Here is a 22,880-nt window from a genome sequence, read left to right as displayed (position 1 = left end):
TCTACTAAAAATTAGAAAGAGAAAAGCTCAAGAACAAATACAGTAACTAGTGTCCAGTAGCAACAGGCTTTGGTTGTCCTCTTACGCTAATGCTTAATTATATTGAATTTCATGGAGAATACTCCTGAAATTTCACATAAAACATTTAAATGTTAATCAGGACACTGCTAATTTTCCTGTTATTTTGCTGAGATAAACAAACAAAAACAAAATCTTTCTTTTAGTCTCACTCTAAAACATGAATCAAGAAAACATAGTAATGGAATATATGTTAGCAGCGAGTGTATCTCTTTCTTGGAGAGAGGGTGTTAGGAGGCTACTGTCTAGTGGGCCCCAACTGGTTTTCCTTCTCCAACATACCTTCCCAAATCCTCTTACACCAGAAACATTTAGTGAGCAACAGAAGGAGTTAGGTGGTCATGTGTATCCAAGAAACCATATGCATCAATTCACCCTAAGCTTCCCAGAGAAATACTGGGAGGGTCTGTGGGGTAGAGGAAATAGTTGCTAAGTAGAGAGCAGATGAGGGCATGCTAAGAGTTTAGGCATCATCCTGGACATCTCTCCCCCTCCATCTCTGGCCCAGCTCCAGGTTCTCACACATTTACTTTTTGAGGATTCTCACATTGTCTTCACCTCCACCACCACCACCCTAATTCACATTAGCATTTCAATCCATTCCCCACCCTTTCAAATACAAGAACAGAACTATGTCATTTCCTTGCCTAAAATACTTCAGTCATTTTCCTCTACTCTTAGGACAAAGGCACGATCCTTAACATGGTTGAGAAAGACCAGTATATCTGTATTCCTTTTCAGGCCTGGAAAGCCCATTCCTCCCTCAGACTCCATGCTCCAAGCCACACTGGTCTTTGTTCAGTTCCTAGAACAGTCGTTGCTCTCTTCAACCTCAGGCCCTCTGCAGATCTCTCCCTTCTTCCTGGGATACCCTCCTCAGGAAAGGAAACTTCTCTGTCCCCACACTGTTAAGATCTCCCTGTGACACCCCTGGATATTATAGCACTTTCCACAGATTTCATTTATGAATTTGTGTGATTAGTTACTTAATAACTACTCTTTAATTAATGATGTGACAAGACCAGATAATGAACTCCATGAAAACCAAATTATAAATTCATAGTTGTTGTACCTACTCCTAATTTCCCAGAATCTAGTATAATGACTAGGAACTCTAGTTTATGCATATGTGAATACATAACTATCCATGGAAGGAAAGTACAAGATAGTAGATGTGAGATCTGATGTCAGGCAGACTGGAATTCCAGTCTGGGCTTCCTTGCTATCTAGCTGTGTAACCTTGGTCAAGTTACATAATCATCCATAAACTTAGTTTCCAACAGGGCTAATAACTTGACACATAGTGATTATAAAAATTAAATTAGATAATGTCTTAATAAAGTTACTGTCGGTAATATTATGCCATTATTATACTTAGCTCTATGTTAAAGTTGCATTAATCAGCACTCTAATTTCCTTTTAAGGGCAGTTTATGGCATGTTAGCTGAATGCACAGTTAGTATGGTGCTAAAATTGCAATCTCTTATTGGTATTTCTTTGACATTCTTAAGAGCCATTAGGAATCAGGAAGTGAACATGATTTCTGGCTCTCTCTTCTGTAGTTATCTAGCTATGAAGTTTTGGATTTTGAATTTTGTCTACTTTTTTCTAATTGTCTATGCTATATAATTTTGGACTTTGTCTACTGCCTGGCTCTTTTACTGGCTTTCTTTCTTACCCACCAGATGGTTGCCAGAGTATCTTTTCTTTAGCAGGTAATTCCTGGGAACATCATGAGTGGTGGCATAGCAATTATGCAATGAAGAACCAATATTGAAAGCTAAAAAAAAAAAAAAAAAAGATAAAACTTCAGCCTTTTGGCAATGTAATTTCCAAAAATAAATAAAAAACAAAAATATTTAATAAACATGCGTTGTTTCCAGTTGCAACTTCTCGAAATTCAGGAAAATGTCAAGACTATTGGTAAAAATAATGGTTCTTCAGTCAGTAAATTTTCAGAATTTTCAGAAACACTCACCTGACCAAATTAAGTCTTGTGTTTTCTTATCTCTGAGTACCTCTGCATGCATACAGCCTCTGTACCTAATCCATCAGTCACCTTTGATTATTTTACTCAGCATGTGCCTAGACTGTGCCAGACATCCTGGAAGGTATAAAAGGCCTCGTATCTGCACAGAAAGAGATTATTGCCTAGTTGAAAAAATAAGATTCCTTTATGGATTAAAAAGACAGCCAGTTAGCAGACAAAATCCAAAATTTTCTAGCACAGATAACTAGAGAAAAGAGAGCTAGCTAGCAAGAGGGCCTTTATTTGACCTTTTGCAAGAAAAGCAGATTTCTTGGATAGCTAAAGGTACTCTGTTCCCTTCTGATACCCAGGTGTTCTCTCTTCACTCCCTCTCCTTAGTTCTACACTTTGTACTACTGCTTAGGAACCCTCCCTTCTCTGTTGTTACTAATCTCCTTCTACTGCATCCTCCCAGTGCCCAGTAACCTGTAGCAGAACATGAATGCTGATGATGGGGTGAAGTAGCAGCAGAAGGCTGGATGGAAAAGCTCTCTCCCTTGATACGACTTTTCTTAATTCAGCTAAACCCATTCTCCAGGATGGTTCTGAACTAAGAGTCAGCAAACTTTTCCAGTAAAGTCCCCAATAGTAGATATTTATGGTTTCGCAGACCATAGGGTTTCTGTCATCACTACTCAGTTTTGCCGTTCAACTGGAAAACAACTGTAGATGATATGTAAACACAGGGGCGTGGCTGCAGTCCAGTAAAACTATTTACAAACAGGCAACAGTCTAAATTGGACTCACAGGCTATGGTTTGCTGAGACCTGTTCTGTTTTCCCAAATAGATCCTGCTAATAGAGACTGTTAAATAAGCTGAGAATTGGGTTAGCTGGATTTCTATAATGTACCCCAGGAACATTTTATTTCTGTGGAAACATATGGTAGTTATTTGGAAATTCAAATTGAGTTAATCATAACATATAAACTTTAAGTATACAACCACTCATAAGTTAGACACTGTCTCTTTGTCCTGTATAAGCCAGAAATTGCCTAGTATTGGGAGGTTCTGAGGGCTCACAGATAAGGTAACAAAAGCACTGACTATTAGTAATAGATTGCCAAGGAAGCGAGTGTTCTCCATGGGCTCTATAAACGGTATCTGATCTTTGTCCTTTTGCTGTTTCCATGAAGGGTCCATAAAACAACAGAGAACAGATTAGCAATGCATCACATGCAACAGATTAGATACATCGGGTCTTACTTCTTTTATTTTAACCTTTCTTTTATTCTCCCCACTCCCAGGAAAGGGTTTTTTCTCATCCTCATTGAATTTTTCTGCCAGAGTTAATAGCCCAGATTCACAGCCTCTAAATAAATTAGCAACAGTTGGTGATAATATTGGTTTGGGAAGAGAAAAAATGTTTGGCATGCATTACATTAGTTAGACAGATTGGAACCAGATTAAGGACAGAGGGGGTAGTAAGGTGATTTTGAATTGTAGTTATTGCCCTTCAGTACACTTAGAGTAAATAGATCAAATGCTGGTTTTGAAGATAGCAAAAGCCTCGGAAAGGCCAGAATATTGATTTTAGGTGATTTTACTTTTACAGAGAATGGTGATTAGGATTCAGACATAGCATATTCAAGAGGAAACTTTCTTGGGTTTGAAGTGAAGAATATTGCCCTCCCAAGTTTGAAATGTTTGTTTTCCTTTTCTTTTTTTGGTTTTTAGTAGGTTTTTTTCGTTCTACTGCTTTATTTTTATATTTTCTTAATTTTCTTGTGGCTTTGTTCTAGTGGTGAGATACTCCACTAGTGAGCCATTAATAAATATTATTTAGTACACTTAATTTTCAAAGAACAGAGATGCTTACTACTTAGAGAAGCATAAAATACTGTGTTGGGCTACATCCTGATAAGCCCATTGTAAACTGAAAATACTCTGTTGAAAATGCATTTAATACACTTAACCTACTACCATCACATTTTAGCCTTGCCTACCTTAACTGTGCTCAGAACACTTACATTTGCCTACAGTTGGGCAGAATCATCCAACACAAAGCCTATTTTATAATAAAGTGTTGAATGTCTCATGTAATTTATTGAATACTATACTGAGAATAAAAAAACACAATGGCTATACGGTAGAGAATGGTTATAAGTGATCAGTCCTTTGCCCTCATGATTGTGTGGATGACTGGGGGCTGCGGCTTACTGCCCAGCCATCACCATAGAGCATTGTATGCATATCTAGCCCAGGAAAAGATCCAGTTTCAAAAATCCAAGTACAGTTTCTACAGAATGCATATGGCTTTCCCGCCTTCGTTAAGTTGCAAAAAAAATCCGTTAAGTCAAATCATTGTGAGTTAGGAACCGTCTGTATAAAAATTTAAAAGGTTGTTGGTTATTGAAACTTGCATGTTGCTTTTTTGAGTCAGTAAAAGAAAATTCTTAATTATCAATACTGAAGTGTCGGGGCAGCAGTTAATCATGAAAATTAAGTCATCCAAAATACTCAAGGTGACTCTAAATATTTGGGGGCCATTTATAGTTAATAGTTATGTCTGATGTTAAGAAATTTAACTGCCTGCCAAGGATGCAGTATAAAGAGCTGAAGCAGGAAAAGCTACAAAGTGACTTGACTCCTCCCCAAACTCTATTATCTTTGGAAGCTACCCTGGCACCATCTGATGGCATCTACCTGACTCCACTTCAACTCAAATAAGTTTAATTTTCATCCTTTCAATTCTTGGTCTAATCTGCTATGGCCAGTGTGGCAGGATTGTACATATCCACCTGACAGCCAAGAATCTACCCTGTGCATCTGAAAATACAGAGGTAGTGCTATGTAAACTTCCTTCCCTTCTAGCTCTACCTTCAAAATGGGCTGCATATCAAACTAAAATCAAGACTTGTGGAAAACCGTCAGCAGATCAGTTGCAATAACAGTGGCTCTTTTCATGGCCTCACTCCTTGTGCTGGGAACATGAAGAACCACACCCAGCTGACCACAGGACAGGTACTTCAATTATGAAGTCAGGTTCTCAGACAGAAGACCACACAACTGTGTGTGTCAACTTCTTTTTGATCTGTTTAGTGAAGCATTGCATTACGTAAAAGTCCCCCATTATCTTTAAAATGTCTTTTAAAATAATCATTTCGACCCAGGTCATGTTCTCAGCGTCTTGAGATTGAGCCTCATGTGAGGGCTTTGTGCTGAGTGTGGAGCCTGCTTGGTATTCTCGCTCTCCTCTGTCCCTCCCCTCCTGCTCACGCATAAGCTCTCTACATAAATAAATAACCGTTTAAATGTCTGTTCTTTGAGAATAAATTGAAGATCTTTGAGGTCACACCAAATTCTCCTCCGCTCCAGTCTTTTTTATGTATCAGCTTTATATTTATTTTCTTTTTAAGACAATTTTTGACCTGAAAAAAAGTTGCAAAATACTACACTGGCTATTTGTAAGCCAGCTTTCACTGTTGTTAACATCTTACATATAAATAATAATGTGATTATCTGAACCAGGAAAGTATAGTGATATAGTACTACTAGTAATCTTCAGACTTTATTCAGGTTTCACCAATTGTCCCATGAATTTTGATTTTTGTTTTGCTTTGTTTTTCTCATCTAAGAGTCAATCCAGGATTAGTTTTTCCAGAGATTAGCATTTAGTTGTCATGTTGCCTTCATTGCCCTCAATCAGGGACTGAGTCTTCAGTTTTTCCCTCTCATGACCCAGACAATTGTGAAGATCACTCATCATTTATTTTATAGTATGTTTCTCAGGTTGGGTTTGTCTGACGCTTTTCTTTAGGTTGACTTTATATCTTTTTTGGCAAAAATGGTGTCAAATCAGGAGTTGCCTGATATCAACATGTCTTACAGCTTAATTTTGATCACTTTGTTAATGTGCTATCTGTCAGGTTTCTCCACTGTGAAGTGGCTATTTTTCTCTTGTAACTAGTGTTTTTGTGGGAATTTACTTTGAGACTACACAAATACCCCGTTTCTCATTCTTTTGCCCATTAATTTTAGCAACCATCAATGATTCTAATTAGCAAAATTCATAAAGGTAACATTTGTCAAGTGGTGATTTTCTATTTCCATCATTCTTACTATATTTATTCATTTGAATACTGCTGATAGGAAGAATTGTCTCTTCTCCACCAACCAGTTTATTCAACTATTTATATTTTGGATCATATATACAATAAATATTATGTTAATATATAATATAATGTATATATTATATCATGGATAATTATTTTGTTAAATGAATTATAATCCATTACTATCACTATTTTGTTGCTCATATTGTTACCGATTTGGCCATTGGGAGAGTCTTCATGTTGGCTCTTTATAACATATTTTAAAGAGGAAAAAATATATTCTTACGGACACTGTTATGGTTATATAATGCTATGTAACAAACCCAAAACTTAGTGGATTAAAATAACACTGCAGTGTTATTAGTTCTCATACTTCTAGGGATGGGCTCTCTTAGCTTGGTGTTTTTCACTTGGGATCCATCAGACAGTTCCAGTCAGGCAGCTGATAGGACTGCTGAAGTCTTCTTTAGTTACATATTTAAAGCTTGGCCAAGAGTGGTTGGAACAGAAGAGGCTAGTCAGGTATTTTTTTCTCCAAATATTCAATCCAAATGGCTAGTTAGGCTTCCTCGTACTATAGTAGTCTCAAAATAGTTGGACATTTTACATGGCAGGTAACTTCTCCCAGACCAAGTGTTCCAAGGGACCCATGTGGAAACGACAAGGTTCTTGATGACCCGGCCTCAGAAATCACACATTGTTACTTCTACTGTATTCTGTTGATCAAAACAGTTATAGACCAGTGGATTCAAGGTTGGGGAATGGGAAGCCTGACCAACCACTCTCAATGGGGAAATGGCTGCAGAAGAAGGAGAGAGGAAATTGATGATGACATCTTGGAGACAAGCCACTTGTACATACCTAGTATTGATTTAAATTAGTTTAATGTTAATGCCACTTAATACATCTAAATCCTCAAAACTAAGAAAATATTATTTATGTTTATAGTGCTTGTGAATTATAAAGTAAGAAAAGTTAAATGCAAACTAAAAATCCCATATATTTTAAATTAACAATATTAATTTACATGACATTTGATGTTGCTTCATTAAAGCCAAGAATCTGCTCCGGATGTGGTGCGAAATGCTGTGAAGGAGGTTTTTCAGTCTGGCATACTAAGACTTCATCCTTCCCTTAATTACAGAGTCTGTAGGTATAGTGCACATCCTGAGATCATTTGCTGATGGAGGGAAGGGAAGAGGACAGAGAAGGTAGTAAAGCTCATGTCTGCGGAGATGAAATGTTTTTTTAGGGAGTTTATTAAGGTCCCTTAGCATCAGGAAATTACCTTTTTCATGATTCTGTCCCCGACTGACTACTTTTATTTAGTCAACAAGATAATATGTATAGTAGATACAGGTCTCCACTCTCAAGGGAGTTATAGTCTATGTCTCTGAAACATAAGGAAGTGCCAGCCTGAATTTTCTTTTAAAAAATGACAAAGGATAAGCTTTTTTTCTGAATAAATATCTTTTGAAGACAAATGAAAGCCTGACTCCAGGTACTTTTTTTCTAAGACCTGTGTCATCAGGAGGAGTCTTGTGCCATTAGAAATGCAGTCCTTCTGCTCAGACAAACAAGCACAACTGTTCCTGTCGGATGGCAAGCATCCAGTGCATCCAGAAATCACTGAAGCAGGTGTGTTTATGGTAGATGCAAAAATAACTAGAGAAGAGCAAACAAGCACAAGCTCTTTAATGTTCTACAGAACTCTATGAGAAAAGAAAAAACTAAGAATATCAAGAGAAAGTATTTCTTGCCATACTTGGGAACACGGGAGTGGATGAAGCAGAGAAAAAAAGCACAGGACTGTGAAGGGGTGGATCGGGACCCAGAGTTAAAGTGGATGTCCTAATTTCTAAATCGAATATATAATAAAAAAAAAAAAAAAAAGAAAGGCTCTTCACTTATGGTTTGGGGCTTGGGGGAAATTTATCTGGCAGCTATTGTTAATAAATTGGTCTCTTATTGAGAGTCATAAAGGAAAGTGTTTTGAGCCAAGTGATTATCATGATGTGACTCTGGGAGAGGGACCAACCAATGGGAGGAAGCAGCCATAGGATTTTATTCACTTTGGTGGCTTTGGGAGAGGCAGAAAGGGATGTTCTTTTGTCCAGTGGCAGTATCGTAGCCAATGAGATTTATCCGAGGCGCGATTATTGCTAATTGAAAACTTTTCTCACTTACATACATGCATGTCTCCTTTTCTGCCCATACCTCCCTCTTTAGTTCTCTTTTTGCTTCTCAATTTAACCATGTTGCCAGGCATTGACTGCAATTGACTAGAGAGAAGAGAATAAGCTTTTTTTCTTCTTTTAAAATATCAGACAGGGTGGCGCCTGGGTGGCTCAGTCGTTAAGCGTCTGCCTTCAGCTCAGGTCATGATCCCAGGGTCCTAGGATCGAGCCCCGCATCGGGCTCCCTGCTCCGCGGGAGGCCTGCTTCTCCCTCTGCTGCTCCCCTTGCTTGTGTTCCCTCTCTCCCTGCCTCTCTCTCTGTCAAAAAATAAATAAAATCTTAAAAAAAAAAAAATATCAGACAGGTCTGGGATTTTATCCCAGTTTCTCCACTTACTAACTAGGTGATATTTGGCAGGTTGCCTGATATTCTGATACCCTACTTTTCTTTTCTTTATGGTAAAGATCTAATAAGTACATCATAGGATTGTTTTGATATAGAAACTTACTAGTTCAGTGTCTGGTACATTGGAGATATGCATCATATCTATATCTATATCTATCTATTTATATATTGTATTATTATGGTTTATGGTCAATATGAAATCACTTCCTTTATTATAGATATTTTATCTTGAATTGTGCTCTTACGTCCAGAGTTTTCTTTCCATCAAATAGGTACAAATCTGAAATCTGTTCTCCATATTGCATAATTTAAGGGAAATTCAGATTTCACTTTAAAATTCCAGGTTTTAGATGAAATATATTTTGAAACTCATGTGTAAGGGGAGTAAAGGTTTTAGAAGGAATTCAGAGGAGAGTTATCTAAATAACCAAAGTGTTAGGCTGTTAGAACTTTTGGTTCCCAACATTGGCACTATTGGTATTTTGGGCAGGATGACTCTGTTGTAAAGGATTGCCCTGGGCAATGCAGGATGTTTAGCTTTTCTGCCCCTAGGTACTAAATACCACCTAGTCATCGCAACAACCACAATGCTTCTCATTTTTAAATTCTACTGAGAGGAGAACAACCACTCTTAATTGAGAACCTCTGGACTAGACTATATATATATCTATTTATTTGTTTTACAATAAGGGGTATGTTTCCAGATGTTAGGCTGAACACATACTATAGTGCACAAATCCTATACTATACTATAGCTTGTATAGTATACAAGTATATCCTATAGTATATCCTTAGAAATTATAGAAAAGATAATTTAATGCATAACTTCATTCTTTTGAAATATATTGAGTCCTTGATGGACCAGAAATTGCTAACATAAAGGATTCAATAGGTGATGGCAGCAGTCGTCTCAAATATACACACGTTGGGTTTTGAGATGGCCTAATAAATGGTGTTTCATTTCCTCCTTGAGTTCTGAATGAATTGAGAAGACAGACAATGGGTTAAGGCACAGGTAATTAAATGTTTTGCTTGTCAAGCTGATATTGGAGAACATGGTTTATATCTAGGGACAAATGAGCTTCCAAATATGAGAATGAAACAGACTTACCAGCTAGTCGTGGCAACACCAGACTGGGACAGGCCTTCCCACTTCTAGAGATGTGGTTACTGCCACTATAACATCCATAGTATGAATGAGCAGAGGAGACCTCATGATTTCTGCATGCAGGCTCAATTTTCAATGAGATAAAAAGGAAGGTGCTATATTTTGTATACCCATATTATTCCAAATACCCCAATCAATTTCCTGCCCTCCATGGGAGGGACAATGAATGAGAAGAGACAGACCAGGAGTGTTATAGCTGGTGGAACTTAATTCATATGGAGGAAAGAAACATCACAAGTTGGAAAAAATCATATTTCTTTAATTATTACATTGGAGTTAACTGCTACAAAGGCAAGGATGTGGCAAGTCTCAAAGAGGTGGCCATAAAGAGCAGAAGGAGCATGAAGATGGTCTAAGGGCAAATGAAAGAAAGGGTAGTTATCAACAAAACAGAAACAAGTTGACCCTCGTGTATCCCCCTTTCAGAGATGAACCCCAGGGTCTTTTTTGACTACATATTCAGCCCCCTACTCCCTCCTGAAAATGGACATGAAAACAAGCCACAGTGGTTATTTCTTGCCCTCCCTACCCCCCACCCTCAGACACGTGGTGTATTTTGACACATCAAATAGTGCAATAGAAAATCTCAACTACAAACAAATGCAAATAATTATTAGTCAGCAGATATTTAAGGAAAGCCACCATTACCAAAGCAAGGAAGAAAACTCAGTGAATGGAAGAATCTACTACCAGCAGGAGTTAACTGAGGAAGCACACTGAGAATAAATCAGATTTTGATATTGGTTTTTTGATTAAGCATTCTAGCTACATGAATTTAATGAAGCTGTATCCTCAGGGAACTAAGGGAAAACAACTTGTTACATAGAATTTTATGCCAAACCCACACTATCCTGCTCATATGTGGGAGAAAATAAAACTTAAAAAAATACCAGACATACAAAAACATATAATGCTTTCTAGACATAGACCTCTCTGAAAGAATTAGAAGATGTGCCTCAGAAAGATGAAAATTAATTTAGGAAAATAACTGGGTGTAAGAATCAATGCTACTTAGGGATTGCTCAATCAAAGTAAGAGATAAAAATTTAAAAAGAGAAAAAGAGAGAGAATGAATATGGAATCACAAAAATAGTGACTGTGACCAAGAAGAGCAATTAAATAAAGACAAAGAAAAATGCCAGTGCATTAGACCTAGAGAACAGCCAATCTAGGCTAGAGCAGGGGGAAGGAGGGGACATGGAGATCCCATGTACTAGATAGTTTGTGAAATTAGGAGAGAAATTTAGGATGTGAGCAATTCAGCTGATGCAAAATAAATACGTAATAGAAAGGAAAAGAGTAAGAAACAGTTTAAGAAAAGACATCTTGACAAGACATATTCTTTTTTTTTTTTTCTTTTAATTTAGTTAACCCCTGTGCTCCACCTTGATGAAGTGTTCTGAGTTGCTTGGTGTGGTATGGGGAGCAGGAAGGAGAACCTGCCCCTTTATGTCTGTGTAAGGCTGGGGTGCTGTCAGCTGCTTCTCGGGCTCGTGCACCTTCCTTTATCTTCTTTACCGTTATTTCCAGTGCCTTTTTTCATTGTGGCAAAAAACATATAACATAGAATTTACCATTTCAACTATTTTTAAGTGTACAGGAGAGAGTTGTTAATTATTTGTCCATTGCTGTACAACAGATCTCTAGAACCTTTTTGTCTTGCCAATCTGAAACATCAGGCCCATAAACAATTCCCCTTTTCCCCCTTTGCTCAGTCCCTAACATTCCTTCTGTTCCTAAATTTGACTAATTTAAATACCTCATATAAGTGAAATCATGCTATGTCTTTTTGTGACTGACGTATTTCACTTAGCATAGCGTCCTTAAAGTTCATCCAGCTGTAACATATAACAGGATTTTCTTCTTTTATAAAGCTGAATAATATTCCAGTGTATGCATATGCCACATTTTCTTTATTCATCTATCAAGGGCCATTGAGTTTGTTTCCACATTCAGACTGTTGGGAATGATTCTGCAATGAGTATGGGTGTGCAAATATCTCTTTGAGATTCTGTTTTCAATTCTTTTGAATATATGTCCAGAAGCAGGATTGCTGAATCATATAGTAATTGTATATTTAATTTTCTGAGGAATCACCATGCGTTTTTCCATAGTGGCTGCACCATTTTATATCCCACCAACAGTGTGTGAGGGTTTCCTATTTCTCCATACCCTTGCCAACCCTTGGCTTTATTTTTTTTGGGGGGGGTTGGGAGGTTTAGACAGTGACCATCCTAATGAATGTCAGGTGATACCTCATTCTGGTTTTGATTTGTATTTCCCTGATCACTAGCGATGTTGAACAGCTTTTCATATGCTTGGTGGCCATTTGTGTGTCTTTGGAGGAATGTCTATTCAAGTCCTTTGCCCATTTTTTAATTGAGTTATTTGTTCTTTTTGTTGTTAAATTGTAGGGGATTCATTTTCAAAAAATGTAGCATTACTAGGGGGACTCTAGACCAGTTTCACAGTAGCTGCACTTGAATTGGACCATTAATCATTTTGTTTGTGTTAATTCACCAATGTGGAAAAGTCCATATGGAGGCATTTGACCCATCTTAAAGGCTCTCATGTGAGGAAAAATATTGCGAAAAAAAACTACATGCAAAATTTCATGGATATCCAATTGATGTAGACGCTCAACAAAAGATATGATTAAAATGTCACCAGTAGACTATCTAGATTCAGGTTACACAAGGTGTTGTCAAGAGCCAAACATGATTTAGTAACTGAAAAGCAATTGTTTGCCACTGAATACCTAATGACAATATCCATAACTGCAAGGCCAGATGTTCAGACTCATGTTTTTTTGGTGTGTTTTCTTTAGTTTTTGGTTTTCTGAGTGCGGTTAATCATATGCCCTCGATATGCAGTGTTCAATCCATTTTGTTAGCCTTTTATCATTTTAAACAGTTACAGATTATGTCTCCATGGAGTGTGCTAGGAATGTCCTTATGTTGCACCAGCCTATGCTTTATGAGATAAACAAATGAGTAATTCAAGCTTTGTGGTGAGTACGTGTGCCACATAAGGGCTCAGTCATAATTTTTGAATTGTCTGCAATGCACATTAAATCAAAGTGTCTATCTGAAACAGTAGTAGTATTTCATGAGCTGTGTAGAACAGTTTCTTGTCCTATCTCTAAGAATGCAGCTTTTTTTTCTTTCTTTTTTTTTTTTTTTCTTCTTTCCAGTTTTGCTTGGGGTGTGGTGGAGCACAAAAGTTTAACTTAATCACAGTCAAGGTCGAGGCACTGAAACCTACATGTTGCATTTTTTATTCCTATTGTCTTGAAAGTTTCGTAATTTGTGCATATGGATAGTTTATCCCTGGCTACAGGATATTGTTCTTTACTTTTCTTGAGGTTTTAAAAAGTGATAATAAATCTGAAAGTTTTGAAAAATCAGTAACATAAAGTAATTATGAAATAATATTTTTCTGGCCATCTAAGATGGTAATTTCCTGAATGTGCGTGTGTGTGTGTGTGTGTGAACTATTTCCACGGACTGGGATAAATTTAGATAAGGTTGCTGATACATTTTGTCCTCTGGCAAAACCGTTTATTTGACTCTATGATCAAAATGAAAAATGGCTTCAGAAGCATCCGTTCAAGTCTATTGCTTTGGGAAATCATGTATAAGCAATCATGGGAATCTTCAAATCAAACGAACTTATGTTCCCTATGGAGACATTACTTTGTGATTTTTTTTTAACAGCATTTTTACCCATTTGTCATTTCTTTATGGAACAAGATGATCGTGAAAAGGAATATTACTAATTTGTGATGCTGATTGCATTCCATTTCAGCTGATTAAAGCCAGCTGGGACATAGTACCCCAATGCTGTTTATAAGAATCATGCCTGGCATGTGCAAAGTTCATGAAAATCCTTAGCAATTTGTTAAATAATGTGCCAGGTGATAGCTATAGATTTGTAATATTTTAGAAAGGTCTATCTTTAATTCATGAACTTTTCAATTTCCTTAAAAACTTATGCCAGGAGGGCAAAGCTGTCTGACCCACTTATAGTTATTGCAAACTCTGCTTCCAGTTACTGTTTCAAAGTAGGTTATTTCTCCTGCCTGCTGTGTTCAACATTTTATTGAGACAATTTTTCTTTGACTCTTGAATACCCAGGTAGTTACTTGTGATAGTTATTTCAAATTTCTGTTCTCTCTCATTTTTTTAAATGAGTCCATACTTTATCAGAATCCTGCTCAATAATCAGCCAATGAGAATTATTATATGCTAAAGTCATAACAACAAAAGAACTACCAGAGATTAGGAGGGAGAAATGTCTTTTTAAAAGTATCTACCTTTTCCACTAACTCCCAGATAAATCATAAGGTATGGTAATTGTTAATCTTAATTTGCTAGACTAAGTTTTTCATACTTCTACTATGAAGCCCATAACTAGGGGTTGGAAAGAGTGCTATTGCTATCATGTGCCACTGAAAAGATCTTTTAAATAGTAGGTGTTTCTCATAATTATTTTTAAAAAGAAGTATTTTGATAACTTGCTATGCTCCAAGGTACTAAGGATAGAATGGAGAACAGGGTATATAGAATAGTACCCCTGTGTATCTCTTAACTTAATGGTGAAGTTATGTACTAGACAAATGCTTATAAATAAAAATAATTACTATTCTGATTAAGTGCTATAAAGGAAAAGTTCAGAATAAAATGAATGAGTTTAGTAAAATTGATGCCAGATGAAAGGAACTTGATTGGTCAAGAAGAGTTGTTTATTTCCAACAAAAGAAATGGTATATGTAAATCTATCTGTAAGGAAATTGTTCAGGGCATTGGAATAATTGAAATAGAACTAGTAGCTAAATTATGGCCAGTAATAGAGTTAGAGAGTGGCCTAAAGTAAAGCTACATCAGTGGGGAGGGAAGAAGGATCATATGGAAGTCTGTAAGCCAGTGTACGTAGATTTTATGATGAAAGCAATAGAAACATATTAGAGTGTTAGGTTGGAGAGTGGCATGATTAGATTTAGGTCCTAAAAAGATCACTCTGGCAGCAATGTGGGGAAGGAAATTTTTGTGGGGAGAGACTGGTTTAAGAGAAACCATCTAAGAGACTGTTTTCATAATCCAATGAAGACTTGATAGTGGCTTTGATTACTGACATACCAGTGGAGATGGAGAGAAAAGGAGGTGCTGAAGAGGTATTTTAATACCCAAGAATACCCAAGATTTAGTGGCTGGGGGTTGTAAAATGGAGAGAAGTACCCAGGAAAACACTCAGGTTTCCAGCTTGAGCAATGGCAGCATTGATGCCCCTGAGTTAGTCCCTAGAGTGGAGCAGAACGGAGAAAAGATCATTAATAGGACTTTGGAAATGTCAAGTTTGAAGATTCTGAAAAAATAGCAGAGATGTCTAGTGGAGAATGAGAGCTAAATGGAAAGGTCTGAGTTGCAGATTCAAGCCTGGTAACCATTAGTCTCAATATTGGTAATTGAATCTTTGGGATTGGATGAGATCTGCTGATCTGAGAGATGGGAGAATGTCAAGTGAGAAGAGATGAAGACTTAAGAGCAAGCCCTGAGGAACTCTAACATTGGAGGGTCAATTGATAAAACATGGTATGAGTTTGGGGTGTCATTTAATAACTTTTGTAATTAGCAAGTTATGTTTAACATGGAACAGTAAAGTCATACATTTGATAGAATGTTTTTTATCACCCTCAAATGAAGTACTGTATTTTCACCAAGATACACACAATATTCTGAGAACTCAGGCAAGTGCTGGCCACTAAAGCTTCAGATTATTTGTTGGTAAAATTAAAGACTACCCAACTGTCTGTGCATAAGCAGAGTGAGTTACAACTTTAGCAAACATTTATACAAGGGATAATTTCCAACTAAAGAGAAAATAGAGTTCTGATAGAAGGAGACACTGGATAAGTCTTGATAGAATTTAGGAAATAGATAAAATGTAGCCTGGAACTCTGGGTCAAACTTGAGCATGAGGACACTGAGCACATGGGAGGTAAAGAGAAGACCTACAGGTAGCGAAGACAATTAGGAGATGGGAAAGCCTAGAGATAAATTTGCCAATTAAAAGATTTAAGGATAGACTTTTAATAATATCGATAGTTTTATTTTGAGCCTCCCTAAAGCCACAAAACACTAAATGGTTGTATTATTTATTCTTTTTCAAAAGGAACACTTTACTTTAAAAAGGGAAAGGAAAGAAGAGAAAAAAATTACATAATTCTAAAGGAAAGATGGATTCTGCGTTCCAGTCAGGACAGAATAAACATTCTGCTCTCCCTTAACTTTTTTCATCTGCCTGCATAATCCAAATGGAAGTTAATAGGCCAGTAGTTTGCCTGAGACGAACCATGATTGATTGTGAAAGTCCACAGGTTTTCACGTTTAATGTCTCGCTTTTTATGGAGGGAATTTGTTTCCCTTCCCATTCAGAATCAGTTTAGTTTTGTTGGTCCTTCTAGAACCTGACCCAGCTCATGGGTTGAGAAACAGTCTTCTCAGACTTAGGGAATCTAAGCAGTCTTGTTTTTGAAATTATTGTCTCAGGGTTTATGGGGTTTACCTAGATTGGGATCTATGAAATTCAAAATGCCTCTCTTGACTGCAGCCCTCTCCTGAGGCAAATGTTCACCATGGTTCCTGACACAGACTGCTGAGTATGTATCATGTGTCCCTGACATTCAACCCACAACTCATGGACTGGATAGCAGAACTCCACTTGAGGCTGACCAGACCAGCGCTTCCCAAACTAGAGTTAAGGTTAAGCTTGTTGTGGGAATGTTTTTAAATATGCAGAGGGCTAAAAAGTGTTCAGAAAAAAAATAGTCTTATCTTTAAAGTAAATAACTTTTAATCATTGTTAAACTGGTTTTCTTTTTGAACATCATAGAGGCTTCAATATGTAAATATACATTATGACTTCCTAACAGGTAGATTTGGTATGCATCTTCACTAGCTTTTTTGATGGCAGAATAAACTCTGTTTAACATCTGCTAGAATTGGTGTCCCCTCCAAGGATTATTCCAATAGAGTAGAAATGTTGAGTTCGCCATAAAAGAGACTGGGTACCCTTTAAGTTGGCCTAGTTATGGAAATCTGCTCAGTTGAGATGTCCTGTATTAGTCAGTGACTATTTGACTCAGATTTTCAATTTTTTTAAAGACAGATATGCAGTCTTGGAAAGAAGTCAGGAGTAAGTAGAGATGTGGATAGTAAGCAAAGCAGTCAGAAAGAAACTGAGCAATGAGTATGATGATACGCTAACTTCAGGAAAAATAGGTGGCCTCATCTGAGAGTTTAGCAAGATGCATCAGTTACCAGATGTACTGTGAGACCATTCCTGTTACTGTTGGCTTCTGATCAATAATGAACCTTTGTTCCAGTTCTCTGCGAGGCCAAGTGTACAGGTACAGACAGTGGTCCATGCATCCCAGCCTCCCTGCGTATACTTAACTGACCTAACCAACCATACTCCTGTTCCTTAAAGTTGGAATGTCTCTGTTGACTCTGTCCTATCCCGGATGATGGCATGGATTTCCCTAACAGAATCATAGGGGTGAAGAGTTATTCTTCCAGATCTCCTCACATCCTGTATAAATTAGGTTTTTTGTTTGTTTTCATGCCCGGCACTCTTTGAATCCTTTACTAATAAGAATTTGACCTGGATTTATCCTTTTCATTTTTCTAGATAAAGACTTGTAAATAAATACATATGAATAAAAGAATCTTATACCTACTCTGCTGAATATAATAGATGCTTCAACCATATAGAAGCTTCCCTTCAAATCTTTCATAATCCTTATTTACATATCTCAGGAAACTCTACACATGGTTGAAAAAGAGGTATATTTTAGGAGAACCAGTAGGCTGTGGCTATAACAGAAAAGAATACAACACATTTAAATCAATCTCTGTGTCACATACTATTAGAAAAAGGTAATCTTACAGCTATATGGCCTGCTTTTACAGTCTTCCAACTGGGTCTGGTATCTGATGCTCCTCGCTCTCACAGTAATCCTGCTTGTAACTACAAGGCTGACCTTGGAGGCAGAGCCAACATCTCTCTCCCCTCTGCTTCCAGACAGCTATGGGCATACCTCCACTGAAAGATTTTATTACATAAAATTATAGTTATTTGTTTATATATTTGTGTTTCCCATGATATTATGAGTTTCTTAAGGGCTAGAGTAGCGTCTGATTTGCCTTTGCATCCCCACAACCTCATCGATCTTGGATGTTGAATGCACGAATATAATAATGCTGTCAGGAAAGAATTCTTTATTCTTGCTATCTTAATTCTGGTAAATGCGCAATGCATGACGCTTTCCATTTTAAAAGTCCCTTTTTTAAGAAGGAAAGGAAACTGGTTAAATTACCTGTAGGCCCACTGTTGAAAAGAGCCAATAACTTATATTCATGGTTTCACCAGTTGGATAGATTTTTCTTTAATACTCATTTACTCAAATCCTCTGCTAAGCAGTATAAAGACAACATATTGGTACATTTCGATTCTTTCTGTTATAGATCTCCAAGCAATTTTTATATTTATATAAATATTTACATATTTTATATTCTCTCTCTATATAGAATATGTATGCTTATAGGTATATATCTAAAATTATAAATAAATGTATTTATGTATAATACATATAAATAAAATAAGACAGAGTACATCTGGCAGATAGGAAATAGCCTCAAGTTAAGAGTTGTGCATACAGGTTCCATCATCACCTGTGACTGGGTTGTTTAGCAGTTGCCTTTGTGGTTATATAACATATTATGAAATCTATAGTAATCATGCATTTTTTTGTAGTTATGAAATATAGAATCAAGGTGGAACCACATTTTTCAAAAAATAGCTCATAAACTCAGTCCTATTTTTTTATCGAAATTTGAATTCAGGTCCCTCTTGGTATCTGAACAGCCATTTATTTCTGCAACTTGATCATCTAATCAAAAGGGAATATTCTGAATGCATTTTCATTTTGTCTAAAATTAACAGTGAGGCTTCAAGCAGATGTTATGAGAGATTGGAAATAACTGTTAAATAAAAAGAATAGCAAGGGACTCTGCAGCCTAGCAAGGAAATGGCAAAGTAAACAACCAAATAAAAAAAAATTTAGTAAGCACCCACTGTAAGTATCTTTAATAGATTTATTTAGAGTGATTGAGTTTTTAATGGTTTGTGAAAGGAGTAATCATGAATGAGTTTCAGACCTCAAATATTTATGCTTTTTAAGAAAAGCTACAAACCTTAATGCTTTTTAGAAGCTTCATGTTCTTATGGAGGGTTTTATTTTGCTGGTGCCAGAGCAATAAAAAATAAGCCAGTTGCCATCAACTCTTACATTGAAATGTGGATGGACATTTAGATGCTGCAAGGCTGAGGATCAGAATGGCTGTGTTACAAAATAACCAACATCATATGATTGATATTTACTTTACAAGGAAGAAAATTATGTAATCACAGCAGGAATACTTCAGTAAGAATAAAGGATTTCTTTTGTAAAGATATAACATCTATATATTCTCCTAAAAGTATCTTAAGACAGGATGAAAAGTATAAGAAATTCCCATTTACTATTGAGAAAAAAAAAAAAACAACAGATATCTTTGTATAGACACAGGGATCTGGGAGGAACCAGAAGTATGGTTAAGATTAAAGCATACTAATAGATAATTCCTAATGCATGAATGCTTTTTAAAATCAACATGAACTTTCCAAAGAGTTGTAAATATAGTCACACCATTAATTTTTCTAATTAATTGATCCTCTATGAAGGCAGAATAACCAGTTGTTCAGAGCCCACACTCTGGAGTGAGACTTCCTGGCTCTGAGTCCTACCTCTGCTACATAACAGCTCCTTGGATTTGAAAAGTTAATTAACTTTTTGTTTTTTTGTTTTTGCTTCTATTTCTTTCTCTATACAGTAGGAATGATAATAGAATGCAGCTGTGGAGTGTACAGACTAGTACCTGGCACAAAGTAAATGCTCTGTAATGTTTAGCTCATACTATGCTTTTTTGCCCCTTTGCCTTATCTTATTCTTTCCTGAAAATCATAGGTGTAGTTGTCTGCCATGCACATCTAAGAGGGTAAGAATGGGCATCCATAAAGTACCCTACAGGCATGGCTACTCAGTGATACAGGGAGTTGCTGCTGAAGGCTAGTCTGTTGTAGTGGTCCTGTAGTGTTAATTTTCATTGGGTATCACTGGGCCACCCGGGTTCTTCATCTGAAGACAGTTCTATACCCATAGTGTGAACTCTGGCCAAGGGTACCCTGTCACAGGTTACCAATTTTGCTCAGTACTTTTATTTCTCAGACATATCCCCTTGGGTCTATACATGCCCTCATGTGTTCTTTCAGGATTGATTCCATGATCTACCAATAAATGGGCTAGAACTCCTGCCCCCGCTTCTCTCTTTAAGAATCAACCTTAAAAATTAGACATCTTTTCCCCTTAAATCCTTAAACACCAAGTGTCTGATAACATCCCTTTAGGAGCTTGAACAACAAGGCTGCTCACTCACCCTTCCAAAGGAAAACTATCTTCAAGACAAAAAGGTATCTATGGTGGAGTGTTATTTTAATAGCTCCTGATGAATCTGTCTCATAGCCTACTATCCTTGTCCTTGGTGGAGCCCCTCCAACATTGACTCTGTGCTTGCCTGTGTGACTTGTTTTGACCAATAGGATGTTAGTTAAGATGACACAAGCATAGATTTTGCAAGTGCTTGCCCATTAGAGATTGCCCTATTGGATAGCTGCTGTCATCCTTTGAGGAAGTCTTGCACTCTTTCAGGTGTAACACCACATGGAAAAGAAGCCCAGCTATTCCATCTGTACAGCTCAGCCCAGTCTCCAGCTAATCTTCCAGCTTAATGCTGTCCCAAGAGTGAGCCCAGGCAACACCAGGAGAATTGCCCAGACAACCCGTAGTTGTAAGCCTTTGTTTTGTGTGGTTTGTAGGCATCAATAGATAAACTGATACAGTGTCAATGCCTACTATTCAAACTAAAGTACTATCAAACACCTTTCTTCCTAGTTAAGAGAAATACACACACACATGTGCACACAGCACACACATAATTTTACTCCTTGGTAGCAGACGTTGCTATGCTTGGTTTGAAAATGTACTAGGTGTTCATAGGAAACGTAGCTTATAATTATATTTGTCAAAACAGATTAATGACATTGTATGTATATGATTCATTAAATGAAAAATTTGGTAAATGCCCAGGAAAAGATTTTACTAGGTATTAAGAAAATTCAACCTTAAAGAAAATACATGAAAAGAAGGAAAAATAATAAAATTGATATTTTACAATTAAACATCTTCAGATGTTGTTATGCTTCGAAAATACCTATTTCCCCATTTGGAAGCATCTAAGTATAACTGCAGTGACCGTATCCTGTGAAGTTTGGTGGCCATCGGTATACATTCCGGCATCTCCATTTACTAGTTTTGTGATTTGGGGGAAAAGGATAGGCTTTTCTGAGTTTTAGTTTTATCTACAAACAACGACTATATTATCTCATGTACAGGACTGTTATAAGTATTAGATAATGATTTCATCAAGCACGTAGTAAAATATGGGGCCCTCAATGCCTTAGTTGTTGAGTATGTTCAGGGCTCTCTTTCCCATTACTGGTTGCCAGTTTTGAGACCATCTAGACAGACTTTAAATAAAACCACTGGAGAGTGTTCTGTTTGAAAAAGATATTTGGAGAAAATGGACAGTCTAACTTTGAGGGCCTTCTAAGTCTCTCTTTTAAGGATAATGCATGACCAATACCAATACCCCCCTCTCTAATCTTCCATCCCCAAATGTTAAGAGTTGTAAGATGAGACACATCATAGGGATGAAATTGCAATAGCTCATGTAATAATAACTGTGGGAAGAGCTGTGATGATAATTTACTCTGCAGCTCACTCTTATTCACACCTGTTAGAACATTTCAAATAGAGAGTAAGGCTTTACCCTGTGTTTCTAACGTCCCCTTGTAAGTGTACATTTTAATCCTACCACTTATTCACATTTTAGAGCAAAGTATTTCTCCATTTATTCTCTCATGCCTTTGCCCTGACATATTCCCTTATTCATGGTGATGCCCTCAGGCACCAGTCCTGAGACGTGCCTCTTTCCAATATTTGAGAACAAGTAAAACAAACTTCTTTTGTGGGATAGAAGACTCTTTAGTCATTTTTTTCCTAAAAGAAATTCTGAGATTCCCACTGAAATTTCCTCATGGACATGTTCCCTGGGGCGGGGGGATTATACACAGTATAAATATATATATTGTATCCAAGGCTCTATTAAGAACCTTATTTCTTTTTCTCTTGTTTTATAAAATTATTCAAAATAGAACAGACCTTTCAATCTCATATAATAGCATCTGCAAAAGCATTCTTGGTGATGATTAAGGGCTGATTTAATTTGTAGACAGTAGATGATTTAGATATACCAGCTCAGTTGGTTTCAGTACAAACCCATTTTGTCAATGATGTCATATTCAAATGCCTGAGTTCCTTTTCAGACATATTTTTTACTGTGAACATTTAGATGATCAGAATTGAAGATTATAGCTCCAAGAGCACTTAACTATTAAAAAAAACAAGTGTCTTAAGTTTCCACCATTTGGAAAGTATTTTTTTTACAAGATTTATTTATTTATTTGAGAGAGAGAGAGCAGAGGGGAGGGGCAGAGGGAGAGGAAGAGAGAGTCTCATGCAGACTCCGTGCTGAGCAGAGAGCCTAATGCGGGGCTCGATCTCAAGACCCTGCGATCATGACCTGAGCTGAAACCAAGAGTCAGACGCTTAACCGACTGCACCACCCAGGCACCCCTGGAAAGTATTATCAACAACAAAAAAAATTTTTATCAACTCCTTAGGAAGAAAATTGTGTGTTGAGTTTTAGTTTTATCCAAATTCATTAATTCCCAATTCTTACCTAATTATAA

General features: G+C 36.9%; 1 protein-coding gene and 1 pseudogene across 1 annotated transcript in view; both read left to right on the top strand.

The window, feature by feature from the left end:
- THSD7B (thrombospondin type 1 domain containing 7B) overlaps positions 1-22,880 on the top strand; it is a 658,530-nt gene that overhangs the window by 386,145 nt on the left and 249,505 nt on the right. The window lies entirely within an intron of this gene.
- Positions 8,266-8,348, top strand: LOC115942074 (U4 spliceosomal RNA; annotated as a pseudogene).

This window comes from Leptonychotes weddellii, chromosome 3 (genome assembly GCF_054177405.1).
Source record: "Leptonychotes weddellii isolate Sample4059 chromosome 3, ASM5417740v2, whole genome shotgun sequence".
NCBI classification, from domain to species: Eukaryota; Metazoa; Chordata; class Mammalia; order Carnivora; family Phocidae; genus Leptonychotes; species Leptonychotes weddellii.
This window is presented reverse-complemented; position numbering and strand designations above follow the sequence as displayed.